This window comes from Triticum aestivum, chromosome 6A, assembly GCF_018294505.1.
Source record: "Triticum aestivum cultivar Chinese Spring chromosome 6A, IWGSC CS RefSeq v2.1, whole genome shotgun sequence".
Classification (NCBI taxonomy): Eukaryota; Viridiplantae; Streptophyta; class Magnoliopsida; order Poales; family Poaceae; genus Triticum; species Triticum aestivum.
Genome location: NC_057809.1, coordinates 493,356,979 through 493,373,611, shown reverse-complemented (window position 1 = coordinate 493,373,611; position 16,633 = coordinate 493,356,979). Strand labels below are relative to the sequence as shown.

The window sequence follows — 16,633 nt, the reverse complement described above, 5'->3', positions numbered from 1 at the left end:
CCCCCTCGTTGCTATGCATCTCCATGGATATATCATTGCGTGTGCGTAGAAACTTTTTTGTTTTCCATGCAACGATTCCCAACAAAGTAGTCGTCCATCAGCATCAAATGTCCATGTGCCCTGTTGCAGTTGAGCACTCGATGACCCTTGATCGATCCCTTGAAACTGAGAACATGCTCTTCCGCATGCTCCACGTCTGCAAGGAACACCTGCCTCATCATTGTCTCGTTCGTGTAGTCCTCCTCGTCAGACGAGCTATGGGACGACTCAACTAAGTGCTCGTATATCTACTCATGTTCTCAAATTCAAGACCTACGGCGGCATCCTCACCCTCATCCTCGACGATCATGTTGTGCATGATCACATAACATGTCATCACTTACCACCAGGTCTCGGGATCCCATTGTTTAGCAGGTTTACAAACAATAGCAAAGTGTGCCTGCAGAAATCCAAACACCCTCTCGATATCATTTATAGTTACTTCTTGTTTTGGGGAAAAGGGAGACTTTTATGGACAATTTGATCAGACATGGTTTTGAGAAAGGTAGCCCATAGAGGATAGATACCGTCAACCAGATAGTAGTTTGTGTTATATTCATTCCTGTTGATAGTATAATGGCAAGGAGGAACTTTCCCTTCAATCAACCTGACAAACAATGGTGATCGCTGCAGCACATTGATGTCATTTTGAGACATGGGCATGCCAAATAAAGTGTGCCAAATCCGAATATCATGTGATGCAATTATTTCAAGAATGATGGTGGACTTCTTAACATGACCTTGATATTGCTCTTGTAGAGCTTTTGGGTAGTTCTTCCATCTCCAATGCATGCAGTCAAGAGATCCGGGCAAACTTGGCCAACCTCTTACATCAGACATTGCCAAGATCCTCTCAATGTCTGCCACAGTTGGTTCTCTCAGGTACTAAGGCCCAAACACTGAGACCACGACAGTTGTAAATCTTACCATGGCATCTCCGCATGTGCTCTCAGAGATCCGTAGGTATTTGTCCCACAAATCAGTAGTTGTGCCATATGCAAGAATACATAGTGCGGTCGTGCACTTCAGGTAACCAGGGAACCCAATCCTTCCCACGACATTCTTCTTCAAGATGAAGTAGTCATCAAAGAAATGGACGCCATGGTAGAGACAATCGGGGACATTTTTTCACATCGGAAAGTGGCGGATTGTCAGTGAATAGGGAAATCAGGGAAAAGTAGTCGTACATTAGCGTCAAATGGCCGTGCGCCCTGTTGTGGTTGAGCACTTGATGACCCTTGATCGATCCCTTGAAACTAAGAACATGCTCTTTCGCACGCTCCACGTCTATAAGCAACACCTACATCATTATTGTCTCGTCCGTGTAGTCCTCCCCATTAGATGAGCCATCAGATTACTCAACTAAGTGCTCGTATATCTACTCGTGTTCTCAAATTCAAGACCCATGAAAGCATCCTCACCCTCATCCTCGACGACCATGTTGTGCATGAACACACAACATGTCATCACTTCCCACAAGGTCTCCGGAACCCATTGTTTAGCAGGTTTATGAACAATAGCAAAACATGCCTGCAGAACTCCAAATGCCCTCTCGACATCATTTATAGTTTCTTCTTGTTTTGGGGAAAAGGGAGGCTTTTTATGGACAATTGGGTCAGAGGTGGTTTTGACAAAGGTAGCCCGTAGAGGATAGATACCGTCAACCAGATAGTAGCCCATGTTATATTCATGCCCGTTGACAGTATAGTGGCAAGGAGGAACTTTCCCTTCAATCAACCTGACAAACAGTAGTGATCGCTGCAGCACATTGATGTCATTTTGAGACCCGGGCATGCCAAAGAAAGTGGCAAATACGAAGATCATGTGATGAAATTATTTCAAGAATGATGATGGACTTCTTAACATGACCTTGATACTGCTCTTGTAGAGCTTTTGGGTAGTTCTTCCATCTCCAATGTATGCAGTTAAGAGATCCAGGCAAACCTGGCCAACCTCTTACTTCAGACATTGCCAAGATCCTCTCAATGTTTGCCACAATTGGTTCTCTTAGATACTAAGGTCCAAACACTGAGACCACGACAGTTGCAAATCTTACCATGGCATCTCCGCATGTGCTCTCGGACATCCATAGATATTTGTCCCACAAATCAGCAGTTGTACCATATGCAAGCATACATAGTGCGGTTGTGCACTTCTGGTAACCAGAGAACCCAATCCTTCCCACGACATTCTTCTTCTGTTAGTGAACGTAGTAATTTCAAAAAAAATCCTACGCACACGCAAGATCCATCTAGGTGATGCATAGCAACGAGAGGGGAGAGTGTTGTCTACGTACCCTCGTAGACCGAAAGCGGAAGCGTTATGACAACGCGGTTGATGTAGTCGTAAGTCTTCATGATCGGACCGATCCTAGCACCGAAGGTACAGTACCTTCGCGATTTGCACACGTTCAGCTCGATGACGTCCCACGAACTCTAGATCCAGCTGAGGTCGAGGGAGAGTTTCATCAGCACGACGACGTGATAACGGTGATGATGAAGTTATCGACGTAGGGCTTCGCCTAAGCTCTACAATGGTATGACCGAGGTGGAAATATGTGGAGGGGGCACCACACACAGCTAAACAATCAACTTGTGTGTCTATGGGGTTCCCCCCTCCCCTAAAGGAGGGGAGGAGGAGGCCGGCCGTCCCTAGAGGGCGCGCCAAGGGGGAGGAATCCTCCTCCTAGTAGGAGTAGGATTCCTCCTTTCCTAGTCCTACTAGGAGGGGAAAGGAAGGAGAGGGAAAGAGACGTCGTGCCCCCCTCCCCTAGTCCAATTCGGACTCCCATGGGGGGGCACCACCTCCTGGATGCTTCCCTCTCTCTCCACTAAAGCCCACTAAGGGCCCAATAACTTCCCGGGGGGTTCGTAACCCTCCGGCATTCCGGTTTTATCCGAAACCTCTTGGGACACTTTCGGTGTCCGAACATAGCCGTCCAATATATCAATCTTTATGTCTCGACCATTTCGAGACTCCTCGTCATGTCCGTGATCACATCCGGGACTCCGGACTACCTTCGGTACATCAAAACACATAAACTCATAATATCGATCGTCACCGAACGTTAAGCGTGCGGACCCTACGGGTTCCAGAACTATGTAGACATGACCGAGACTCATCTTCGGTCAATACTCAATAGCGGAACCTGGATGCTCATGTTGGTTCCTACATATTCTACGAAGATCTTTATCGGTCAAAGCGCATAACAACATATGTTGTTTCCTTCGTCATCGGTATGTTACTTGCCCGAGATTCGATTGTCGGTATCTCAATACCTAGTTCAATCTCATTACCGGCAAGTCTCTTTACTCGTTACGTAATGCAACATCCCGTAACTAACTCATTAGTCACATTGCTTGCAAGGCTTATAGTGATGTGCATTACCGAGAGGGCTCAGAGATACCTCTCCGATACACGGAGTGACAAATCCTACTCTCGATCTATGCCAACTCAACAAACACCATTGGAGACACCTGTAGAGCATCTTTATAGTCACCCAGTTACGTTGTGACGTTCGATAGCACACTAAGTGTTCCTCTGATGTTCGGGAGTTGCATAATCTCATAGTCATAGGAACATATATAAGTTATGGAGAAAGCAATAGCAACAAACTAAACAATCATCGTGCTAAGCTAACGGATGGGTCAAGTCAATCACATCATTCTCTAATGATGTGATCCCGTTCATCAAATGACAACTCTTTGTCCATGGCTAGGAAACTTAACCATCTTTGATTAACGAGCTAGTCAAGTAGAGGCATACTAGTGACACTTTATTTGTCTATGTATTCACACATGTACTAAGTTTTTGGTTAATACAATTCTAGCATGAATAATAAACATTTATCATCATATAAGAAAATATAAATAACAACTTTATTATTGCCTCTAGGGCATATTTCCTTCATCTTCAAGATAAAGTAGTCATCAAAGAAACGGATGCCATGGTAGAGACGATCGGTGACATTTTTCCGCATCCGAAAGTGTCGGCGAAAATTGTTAGTGAATAGGGCAGCTGGGGAAAAGTAGCCGTCCATCAGCGTCAAATGGTCGCGCACACTGTTGTGGTTGAGCACTCGATGACCCTTGATCGGTCCCTTGAAACTAAGAACATGCTCTTCTGCATGCTCCACGACAGCAAGGACCACCTGCATCATCGTTGTCTCATCCGTGTAGTCCTCCTCGTCGGACGAGCCATCGGACGACTCAACAAAATGCTCGTATATATACTCCACCCGAATCTGTTTCTTCAAAGAAGGGTAAAAAAGTTAGCACGGGCATTTCACCGCACAGTTGTCGGGCATGGTGAGTACCGTAGGAGCGGATGGTCCCTATGATGCGGACGAAGGAGGGGTATGGAACGGCGGTGGAGGAGAAGCAGCCTGGAGCCTGGGTGTAGCGTTGCAGGAGGCGGAGTCGTCGAGTTCCGACAAGGATGTGGCGGGACGACCGGGGTGATGGAACCAAAGCAGAGGCAAGAGAGAAAACAGATGCAGAGAAGAATGGGAGGATGGACGCTCAGGGTCTGGGTGGTGTTTTGAGGGGGATTTTGATGAGCCAAGGGTGTCGGAATTTTACTTGGCTGCTGTCCAGTTTCCCGCAAAACCTTCAAGTATGTTTCAACTTTGTGGGAAAAATGTGCCCAAATCGGTCGATGGACCGACCGCGCCGCTCGGACGGTTGCTTGAGGATCGGCTTTGAAGATTCCCTTACGAGCGGAGCACGTTGTTCTTCTTCCTCACGTGTTGGTATCTGACGACCACTACGCATTCCGATTCATTCCTTCACAGTCGTGTGCTGCTGATGCTTTCCACACACAAAACGGCGAGGTCTATCTAGAACACATCCCGGCTCATCAACATCATGCCATACATATCCCGGTCGAAAATCGGCCTGTCGGCAGCGAATCCGCGCATCCGGTGCTGCCAACTCCGTGTTGATACTTGATACGGTCTCCCGTCAAAGAAAGCAGCTTGTCGCGGTTAACCACTCCAAGTTTTCACTGACAAAGGTTTAATCCCAGGCCACGTGGATTACCAACGTGAGAGTAAACCGTACCAGACCACCCACCATTATTAAGCCGAAAACAAATGTAAGTTGGGTCCGCTTTACGCAACACTACTGCTGCTGCTGGCAGAGTCTCTTTCTCATGATCAAGCACGTAGACTTTCCGATCGGACGGCTCAGTCAAAGAACACATGTCAAATTCTCAAGGACTTGCACCACTTGTGTTCTTCGCGGTGGTTAGGGCACCAGCACCACCAGCACCATCAGCGAGCGGCTGGCTATCCGTTTTTGTTGCTTCGAGTAGGCCTTGTCCCTATAAAACAAGGACAGATTCCATGGTTTGAGTAGTAGGGGGGAATAATTGAACTGAAAGCTAGCGGCATCTCCGGGAGTTTGATATCTTTCTTTCTTTGCCTTTTAGCTTTATTGATTGATTGATCGCGCGGTTTAAACTGGCGAACTCATCAACACATCAACAGAAGATTCTGAAGATAGAATCCAGAAGAAGGCATTTCATTTTAACTGCGTCCGTTGACTTTGATACTTGAACAATCCCATACGGTTTTTAGAGCAACTCCAATAGACCGACCCAAACGGACGGCGTTTTTGTCCGCTTTTTGTCCGTTTGGGTCGGCCCAGCGGATACAAACGTCCGGAGTTGTGTTTGGATTGGCGCGAGCGCCCAACGCTGGTCCAACTCATTTTGTCGGCACGTCAAAAAAATTAAAAGCATTTTAAAAATAAACACATGCATTTAATTAAACATAAAAGCCGACCATGAAGGCTGGCGACAGTTCACATTACATTAATTAACATAAAAAAACTAAAACTAGACGACGTGCTGTCCTAGGCGTCCTCGGCGGCGGCGGCGGCTGCGTCGGGGTCGGTGAGGTCCATCAATGTCGGCGCAGGGCCGGCCCAGGGGAACACCATGTTCCAGAAGGCGGCGATGTCGGATTGCGCCGCCGCTGCTTGGGCCTGGCGCGCCTTTTCTTCGGCCTCGCGCTCGAGCATCTGCAGGTGCTCGCCCTCCCGGCGCTCCTCGGCCAGCCGAACGCGGCGCCAGTGGTCGAGGTAGCCCGCCTCCTGCTTCTCCGTCGCCCCGAGCCAAATCGGCAGAGCGCTGACCCACTCGCGCACTACTCCGGTTCAGGAGTAGCGCTCGAGAGGGGCCGGCTCCTCAGGCTTGGCTTTGGGCGGGGACAACGGGGTCACCGGCGGCACGACGCAGTCGCCCGCCGCGAAGAGGGCCATGGCCTCCGCCATGGCAGCCTGGAAAGCCGCCTCATCCGCCTCCCTCCACCGCTCCTCCTCCTCGCTCTCCTTAATGGCTGCCTGGTAGGCGGCCTCGGCCTCCTGGTCCTCGTCGCGGACGACGAGCAGGGGCGGCGCAGGCTGCGGTCGACCCCGCGGACGCCGCGTCGCCTCGCCTTCTCGTGCTCGAAGACAAACCATCGAGCCCAGTTGGGCGAGTCGACGGCGTAGTGCGGTTCGTCGCGCTGCTCCAGCGTCAGCAACGCCCGCCGGCGCCGCACCTCCTCCGCATGGGCCCTCGTCGTCCGCGGCGCCGCCGGCACTGGGATCCTCTCCGGATCCAAATGCCAGTCATGCAGCAGCGTCGCGTCGGGGTACGGCAGAGGCACGCGGTGCTGCCAGTGTCACTCAGCCTGGTGCACCGGCACATTGATGCGCTGCCTCTGCCGGGGAGCGCGTGGCGGCGTGGGAAGGAGGGGGAATGGCGGGCGGGGGCCTTGCCCTTGCTGCTGCTGCCGATACCGGAGAAGAAGTCCATACTGGCGATGGCTAGGGTGTCACCGGCGTGGGGGCAGGGGTGGCCAGATGGGGACGGGGGCGAGTGGCAGTGAATGAGGACGGCCCCGCCGCACGCCCGACTTAAAAAAAGACGACCGACATCACTGATGCGTGGGCCTAAGGTGGGCGGTCGTCATAAATTGACCGTGATAATTGGACGGCCGCCAGGTGAGGATGCGGCGGACGGCGAGGAGACGCGCGACACGTCCACACCGACGCATTCCAGACGCAATTTTGGGCCAAAAATTGATCGGCGCGAATGCGAGACGAACATGATTTGAGTTTGGGTCGGCGCGTTGGGCCTTCACTTTTATCCGCACCGACTCAAACGAACGCCGAAGGATGAAATGGATCGCCCCATTGGAGTTGCTCTTATCCCACCTCGTGTGTCAACATTGTGCTCAAGAAAACTGCAATAACTTCATCTTTTTGTCATGATAGTTCACCGACTGGATTCTACTGTATTAAAGAAACTGAAAGAAAATTGATTAGATTAGTCGACCCTGTTGATACACCGGGATCTGGTCTTGCATATATGTACCCTCCCCCTTTTGACACCAAAGTATTCCAAAGTAATACAGCAAGTTGGATCGGGTGACATTTCGGTACACATTCCTGCTTTGTACTAACAGGCAAGAGGCACCAGAATATATGCTCCTACCTGCTCCGGGCCAGGAACACAAGCCATCTTCCGCTCCTCGTTAGTTGAGAGGTCGCTTGATCTTTTCCTTTTCTCGAAGCGAGATCGCTTGATCTTGCCAAAGTGCCATCGTTTTCGCTGCCTTTTGTGTCCATCGTCTCTTCTACCCGTCCGCGTCGTACATGCCGGCATCGATGTCATTGGCCTGCGCGCCCATATAGCTATCGATCAATCGAGCGATCGATGCGATATCTCCGTCGCCGATTATTCTCCCTCCCATGCATGCATGCATGCATGCATCGCCTAACTAACCTAGCTAGTACTAGTAGAAGCTAGCGGAGAGAGTTCGCTTTTGAGGCCAGCTAGGGTGGGTCAAGACGTTCGATGTTGCGGCACGACGTGCGGCGCCCGCTTTCCAGGCCAACGTCGGCATGCTGAATGAGCTCCTTGTCGCTTTACGTGGCCGCAACCTGGAGCAGATAATCTTTGTTATAGCAACGGGTTCAGGTCACCCAATCATGCAGAGCTGCTGTCATCCAATCAGTGCAAGCGCAACAATGACTAGCTTGGGTTGGGTGCGTGGTCTGGGTCTATCGGCTTTGGCCAGTCCAAACTAGATGGGCTTCTTGCGACGTCCACATCCGATTCGGATATCGTTCCTGATCTCCGTTGGCCGATGGATCCGACTGACGCCGGCGAATATGCGCTTTCACACACGCATTCATACGTGATGGGCGCGCGCATGCATCATCACAAGCACGAGTCTCCCGTGCGTATTTAGAAGCCTACTTCCAAACTACTCCCTTCGTTTCATAATATAAGAATGTTTTTAACACTATATTAGTGTCAAAAACGTTTTTATAAGAGCGTTTTTGACATTACATTAGTATCAAAACCGTTCTTACGGTATGGGACGAAGGAAACACTAACGAAGGAGTCGTCAAGAGCATATCCTAGCTCACGGCTACGGGTTAGTTTTGGCATGCCACTAGACCTGGCCATGGGAAACCCGGCCCGGACGGCCCGGCCCGGCCCGATCTAAAAAAGCCCGACCCGGCCCGGCCCGACCTTGCCCATGGGCCGGGCTTGGGCCTGATTTTTAGGCCCGATGGCCAGGCCGGGCCGGGCTCGGGCCTGCCATATTTGCCATTTAACGAAGAGGCCCGGCCCGTGGCCCGAGGCCTGTCGGGCTTTTTGACTGATGGGCCGGGCTCGGGCCTGAAATCTAGGCCCGACGGCCGAGCCGGGCCGGGCTCGGGCCCAGGTTTTTTGCAACGGGCTTTGTTTGGCCCGGCCCGACATTTGGGCAGGTATACATGCCACAGAGGGCTGTAGCGTGTGGTATTAGTCAGTGCCCAGGAATAAGGTAACACAAGTCTGGCCTAACACTCTGCCTTCCTTCTCCACCACCTTCTCTCCAATCCAATCCAAGCGCATCCGAAGGACAGGGAGAACAAAACACGACGAGACATGACGGGTGCTAGTAGTACAATCATTCCACTCCCTATAATAGGCCCGGGCCTCCCCTGAACCGCGAGCGAAACTACTTAGCAAACGACTGCTCTGCTGCCTGAGGGATGTGTTGCTTTTTCCACTTGGAGAGACCTCGAGATCACCACCAGAAAGCTTTGCGTGCTCTGCTGCCTGCATGCCGGGTCTCGCTTGGTGCCATATCTCGTGCGCTCCAGCCAAACTGCGGAGGCCCCCCGGGCTGATGAGTAGAGCCAGTACGCTACAGAGTGCCACGATTTGGTTGGGACCAAAACAGGAAGGAAAAACGGACGGGAGATGGGAGAGAAAGATGATGGACCGAAAGGAACGCGTCGTGCATGGCGAGTTGGCTGGCGACCAGCGTGTGCGCCCAAGCAGCGTGACGTGGGGACTAGCAGGAACGTACCAGCACCCCACGGGTTTTGTGGTGCTTGGTCGTTCGGCTGCTGCTCAGTTTTCTTTTATGGATTCGCTATTTCTTATCTAGACGAGTCTCATCTAATTTCTGCACTATTTGATTAATCAAATGAAAAAATCCCGACGAATCTCCACGTAAATCCAACACTGTAGAAACTACTACCTCTGTTCACTTTTATAAGACGTTTCAAATATTCAGACACTGTCAAAATAGTACAAAGCAAGCTATCCGAAACGTCGTATAAAAACGAACGGAGAAAATATTATTTCTCATGTAAATGGAAGTTAGACACACTCTTGCTTTATTAGTGTATAAACCTGCTGCTCAGAATTTTTTTCTTTAAAATCTAGGATTTTTTTCCGGCAAATTGGTTGGGCTACAAGAACGTTTTGGGCCTCACCTTGTTAAGGACTTTTGTGTGAGTTGTGTGACCCAAAGCTGGGATCTGCAAGCAATTTTTCAGTCGTCGGGCCATGCAATCTGTATGGATTTCTTGCTTCCATTTTCACCGACCTGCTATGATTCTAGGGCACTCCTATAGACACCCCTGAAAAAAAATGGTACTCCTATAGAGGACCTCCTATATGTCGCTTATTGCGACAAACTGGCGGCGATTCGCGCGAAAACAGCTGACCAGGGCCGGCCCATGACGCCATTAAAATATCAACAAAAACTAGCGCCCTAGATAGAATCGAGCAAAATCACTAATTAAGGAGTACTCGTTGCAAAGAACACTCTACTTTCCCAGGTCGCGACAAATGGCGCACATGCAGCGCGTCACTTGTCGCAATCTGGGAATTTTTCCTTTTTTCTTAGATCCGTTTATTTAAAATGTTTTATCTTTTAAACCGTGCGTCCAAATTCCGAACCGTTTTCATCATTGGATTCCACCCGTTTTCATCATTGGATTCCACGCGTCGAGATCTTCAAAACTAGATTCCATGTCGATAGGTTTTGACGAACTTTTTTTTCATGAAAAAAAACGGACGAAAAAACCAAACCGGGAGCACGGTTTTTCCACTTTTCGAAAGAGACACGTCTGTGCCTCTCGCGAAATCACACCCGTGCCTCTTGTGGAAGGAAAAAAACAGAAAACATGTTTTTTTCGTTTCCGAAAGGCACGGCCGTGATTCTCAGGAAAGCACAACCGTACCTCTCGCAGAAGCAAAACTGTGACTCTCGGGAAAGATAAAAAAACAGAAAACGCGTTTTTTTTCCTTTCTGAGAGGCACGGCCGTGACTCTCGCGAAAGCACAACCGTGCCTCTCGCGGGAGCAAAACCGTGACTCTCGCGAAAGAGAAAAAAACAGAAAACATGTTTTGTTTTTCCCTTTCCAAGAGGCACGGCTGTGACTCTCGCGAAAGCACAACCGTGCTTCTGGCGGAAGCAAAACCGTGACTCTCGCGAAAGAAATAAAACAGAAAACACGTTTTTTTCGTTTCCGAAAGGCACGGCCGTGACTCTCGCTAAAGCACAATCGTGTCTCTCGCGGAAAAAACCGTGACTCTCGCGAAAGAAAAAAAAACAGAAAACACGTTTTCTTTTACGTTTCCGAGAGGCACAGCCGTGACTATGGCGAAAGCACAACCGTGCCTCTCGCGGAAGCAAAGCCGTGAGTCTCACGAAAGAAAAAAACAGAAAACACGTTTTTTTTCGTTTCCGAAAGGCACGGCCGTGACTCTCGCTAAAACACAACCGTGCCTCTTGCGGAAAAAACCCTGACTTTCGTGAAAAAAGCGTGTTTTTTCATGCAAATTTTTTTGGATTTTTTTTATCAAAAAGCTAAGGAAAACTGAAACGTTAAAAAAACCCGGTAAAAACCCCATTTAAAAAGCTGAAAACACATGCGAAAAATAAAAAACAAAATTCAAAAAAAAACATCCAGAACGTGACACGTGACGAATAGCTGGAAGCGCGCCAAGTGGCGCTGATCGTTGTGAGGCTCCTGAAGGAGCACTCGTTAACTAGTTGTTCCCGGAATCGAACACGGCGACTATTTCTCGCATTTCGCTCGGGATCCTGTCCCTCGGGACGCACTATTCCTACGTCAGCTCAACCGTTGACTGTATTACCTTCTGTAAAAACGAATCTGAAAAAATCATTAAAAAGTATATAAAAACATAAAATTTGAAAAACGAGCATTTCGAAAAAGATCATTGATTTTTTTTAAGGTTCACATATTTGAGAAAGGTCATTAATTTTGAGGAAAAAAAGGTTCATTGATTTTGCAAAAGGTCAATTTTGAAAGAAAAAACTTCACAAATTCAAAAAATCTCATAAATTTCGAAAAAAGCTCATCAATTTCGTAAAAAAAAGTTCTCAATGTTGAGAAAATGTTTTTTGATTTTGAAAAAAAGTACATCAATATTGAAAAAAAGTTCATGAATTTAAAAAAATCAAGAATTTGAATAAGAGATCACGATTTTGAAAAAATGGTTGCAAAATTGAAAAAAGGTGATGCATTTAGGAAAAGAGAAAGGAAAGAAAAAATAGAAGGAAAAAAGAGCAAGACCGTTTCGAAAAATGAGAAAGATGACAAGAAAGAAAAGAAAATGAGCTCTTTTACGGTGATTGTGGAGTTACGAAACGTAATTTCATGTAACTCCTCCTTTGATTATTATCCACCGTTGATTTAAACCTATTAAGTAAAAAGATTAAGTTTAATCAACAAGGATATTATTATCATGGGTGACTGTTTTTTTAGCATGTCTGTCAATTCCCTTGTCAATCGCCCGCATCTGGCCTAACCCATCTCGCACGAGGACCTGGAGACGGCGGCGCAGGAGCGAGGACCGGGCGACGCCACCAGCGCGAGGACCTAGAGGCGACGCCGCCGGCGCGAGCTCATGGAGGCGAAGCCCCGTCTTTGGTTGGTCGCTGTGGCCGCTCCCTCACGGCCCCGCCGACACCGGCGCGAGGCCCTGACGACGCTGACCCGAGATGGAGGCCCCGCCTGCGCTTGGCCGTAGTGGTGTACCAACGCAGCAAGGTATCTCTTCCCCTGCCCCCATCTCTTCCTTCCGTCCCTCCCTCCCTGCTGTTAGTTCTGCCGGCGGCGGACCAACTGCTCGTTGCAGCACCTTCATATATATATATCCAGTTAGGGTTGAGCAGTGAATACACCTCATTTAGATATTCCAGTACTGAAATTGGTGGGGGACAAACACTGACCTCTGAATTGCCTATTGTTGATTACAAAATGTTGGTAAATATGAAATGAGGATGTGCATGTTACGTTGGTTATCTATTAACATTAGAAGGAACTGTCAGTACTCAGTAGCAGTGTATTACTGGTCTGACGACATGATTGACCAACCTATTAGAAGACACAAATGAAAAGAATTGTCAGTACTACGGTATACCATTTAGCTCGTCCGAAAAAAGACTCCATAGTCCATGAAGTGTCATTTCTGATGAATGACAGTAAGCCTAATTGAGAGGTTGTGTCACTGTACCGTGCCAGTTATATAATGCATGTTGTTCTGTGTCTAGTGTCACTTGTGTCCGTAATGTTATTATTTGGTGAAAGACAGAAGACAACGGCTAGATTATATCAGCATGCCAGAAATGAGTTGGTATTTGATGAACTGCTCAAGCAGTCAAGCTGTCGAGAAATAAATATACATCGTTTTAGAAAAGACATGGTCTCCAATAAGTAACAATAATCGCCATTTTCCACGGCAATACACTTCAGCTGCATGAGTAAACAGAATGCATTTTGTAAGATTATTATTTTGCCCTATATTCAATCTGGGAACATGTTTCTAGAAGTTTTGCCAAACGAAACAAATAGAAGCAAAATTCAATTTCAGGACTATTTTGGCTCAGAATGTGGCCAGAAGATAAGTTTTCAGAGAAATTCCAAAAACAATATATCTCAAAAATCCACACTATCCTATTCCTTATCTCATTCAGTCTGGGAAATTTCAAGAAGCTTTGCCAAATAGAAAAAGAATTAGAAGTAAAATTCCAAATAAGAAGCATTTTGGCTCAAAATTTGGCAAAAAAATGTTTTCAGAAAAATCTCAAATATCCACACTACCCTTTTATTCAATCTAGGAAAGTATTAGTAGTGTGACCGGCCCCGATACCGGTCTTAATAGTCTGGGCCTGCTACTATCTATATTAGTCGTACAGACCCACAAATACCGATCTTTAGTCATACGGACCCACAAGTATTAATCTCAGTCATCCGGACCCATAAGTACTATTTTTACTCGTTCGTGTTGATCTTACACGCTAAGGCTCAATACTTCAATCTTAGTCATCCAGACCCACAACTAATGGTCTTAGTCGTTCGGAAACACAAATATCAGTCTTAGTGGTGCAGAACCAGAAACATCGGTCTTAGTCGTGCGAAACCACGAATATCGGCCATAGTCATTCGGGCCCACTAGTATTGATCTTATCCGTTCGGACCCACAAGTATCAATCTTACTCGTTCGGGCTCACTACTATCAATCTTAGTCACCCAAACCCACAAGTATCGGCCTTATTCATTCAGGCCCACAAACATTGGTGTAACTTCTTCGGGCTCACTTCTATCGGTCCTACTTTTTCGGGCTCGCTACTTCAATCTTACTGCTCAGGACAAGAGAAGTATTGATGTTACTCATTCCTGTTCACAAGTATTGATCTTAGTCGTCTGGACCCACGAATATCGATCTTAGTCGTTCCCGTCCACAAGTATTGATCTTCATCAGCCGGACCCACAAATAATGGTCTTACTCGTTTGGCCTCGCTACTTCAATCTTACTGCTTAGGACACGATAAGTGCTGATCTTATTCATGTTCACAAGTATCGATCTTAGTCATTTGGACCCACAAGTATCGATCTTAGTCATCCGAACCCACAAGTATCGATCTTAATTGTTCCCGTCCACAAGTAACGGTCTTACTCGTTCGGCATTGCTACTATAGATCTTAGTTGTCCGGACCCACAAGTATTCGGGCTCACTAGTATCACTCTTAGTTGTTCGGACCACAAGTACCGGTCTTACTCGTTCGGGCACACAAATACCTATCTTGGTCATCCAAGCCCACAAATTCAGTTGTTGGCATTCACATAGAAGGTAGAGAGCGGCAATAACTCATGAATTAGTGAACACCTTTGAAGCAACACAAGATGTACTGTGACTTACAAGTAGAAATCATGCAAATTACAAAAAAAATACATTGTAACTCCAATGTCCACTCTATTGCTACTGTAAATTCATCAACAATTGTTGCCATTCACATAGAAGGTAGAGAGCTGCGGCAACTCATCAATTAGTGAACATCTCCGAAGTAGCAAACTGTAACATCAGTGCACCATTAGGAAATTTACAACCTAGGCATAAAAAACTCAGGTCTAAACTATAAAAACAGATGGGTAAAACTCATGATTTATAGGAAAATTCAAATTATAGCTCAAACAAACGTACAATATAACCTGAGAATCTCGAAAATGGTTTGGCATTTCAGTGGTGGAGAAAGGCCAGCATCACCAATGGAAGTAAGAGAGGACATACAATCAAACCAAATTGCAGCTACATCTGATAAGAAGAAAAGTATTGTATTTCATAGATCAACGTCTAGCAGCAGCAAATGTTTCTCAGCACATGAGAGGGAACACAGAAACCAACACGTGCACCCAAAAACTTTGAGAAACAAATAGTCAGGTGTTTCATTAAGCAAGAGTTCAAGTGGGGTTTCAGGTGGGCTGGGGATAGCACTATTCATCTAACCATCCCAACCACATGTTATCAGACGTGCCAACAATTTGATCTCCAATGAATCAACCTTTCCAGAAAAAATGGAGCAACCAATTTTGGACGGTCAATCGATCAACCCTTATCATGCACGAATGTTTGATAACATGTCTTCATGCACGAAGGAGACTATTGAACGACATAGCCCTTTGCTTATTACGAGTAAGAAGAACTGGGAGCTGACAGTTGGACGTGAGGGCCTAGCAATAGAAATAAAATCTAACATTCTCGGTAAGTTTGTTTACACATCTCGTACATAATTCTGTTTTAACAAAATGGCACAGGTGGAGAATACAAATCAGAGGGCCATCAAGTTCCCTACGTCCACACGACCTGACTCGCCCGCACTCGCCGCCGCCGCCTCCTCGTGTGCGCGGTAGACACAGTCAGCTCGAACGCCACCGCCCTCCTGTCCAACAAAAATTTCATAACAGTATACTTTCACATGTGGTCTACAAATCTAAAATGGGCCTGGTTTTTTTTTTTTGAGCCACAAAATTTTGCAAGTTATTTTGTTAAGTTGGAAGGTTGAAAAATTGGTATGAAAAACGGAAAGGTGGGGTTCAGTACATTTTTTCTAAAACACATGTACATGCACTGGCATGCTTTATTTGACCATTTTCAGTTCAACAAATTACACACACCCAAATAGTTTATATAAATCTGTGTGTGTAGCGTCATTAACTACAAAATGAAGCACAATCAAAGGTTCACAACACAAAGGTTCTGAACCCAAGTTTGCTACTCCACACGGCGCTATACAAAAGGTAATAATCTACGGTGTTTGCGAGATATCCGTAAAACTGCCTAGCTCATCAACGTCCAGTTTAAGGAATACGACATTCCGATTCTGTCTAGCATCAGTAACAATATTAATCACTTCACTTGGCAGAGAAAATATAAACGAAATCAGTGTAAATGAATTTAATCTGGCGAGGTTCAAGTCAGCTAATCCCGTTTAAGTGATCCACAGAAGCAAAGAAACAAAATGTCATGAACTCTCCGTATGAAACCACTACGCTCGCAACTAGTAGGAGGGGGGGGGGGGGGTGCGCTGACACATTCCAGGCGGGGCCACAACAGGCGAGGGAGGACTGCCGCGGGGTCGGGATCCAGCTGTGGTGCCCGTGCAGAGGGGCTCTTGACGGCGCAGATCCGGCGACGGAGGGCTGGCCGCGCTGGACAGGGATCCGGCAAGGAAGGGCTGGCGCGGGGCGGAGCTCTTGGCGACGCACATCCGGCGGCGAAGGACTCGCGCAGGGCACATCCGGCGACGAAGGACTATGGTGGGCGGGGCGGGGCTCTTGGCGGGGAGGAACCGGCAGTCCACGGCGTGGCAAGCGGCGGACACCGTGGTGAGAGGAGACGAGTGGATCGGGGATGAGACTAGATCGGGGGTTGAGACGAATAAACATACTGCGAGCGGAAATTTTCAAAAAAAAAGAGACGAATCTACCCTTTAAAATCCTAATT

The 16,633-nt window shown here is 47.5% G+C and overlaps 1 long non-coding RNA gene across 1 annotated transcript; it reads left to right on the top strand.

The window, feature by feature from the left end:
- Positions 1-12,130: 12,130 nt before the first annotated feature.
- LOC123128068 (uncharacterized) lies at positions 12,131-15,642 on the top strand. The gene is made up of 2 exons (XR_006462929.1): positions 12,131-12,399; positions 15,445-15,642. It is a non-coding gene; the product is annotated as an uncharacterized lncRNA (long non-coding RNA).
- Positions 15,643-16,633: the final 991 nt, after the last annotated feature.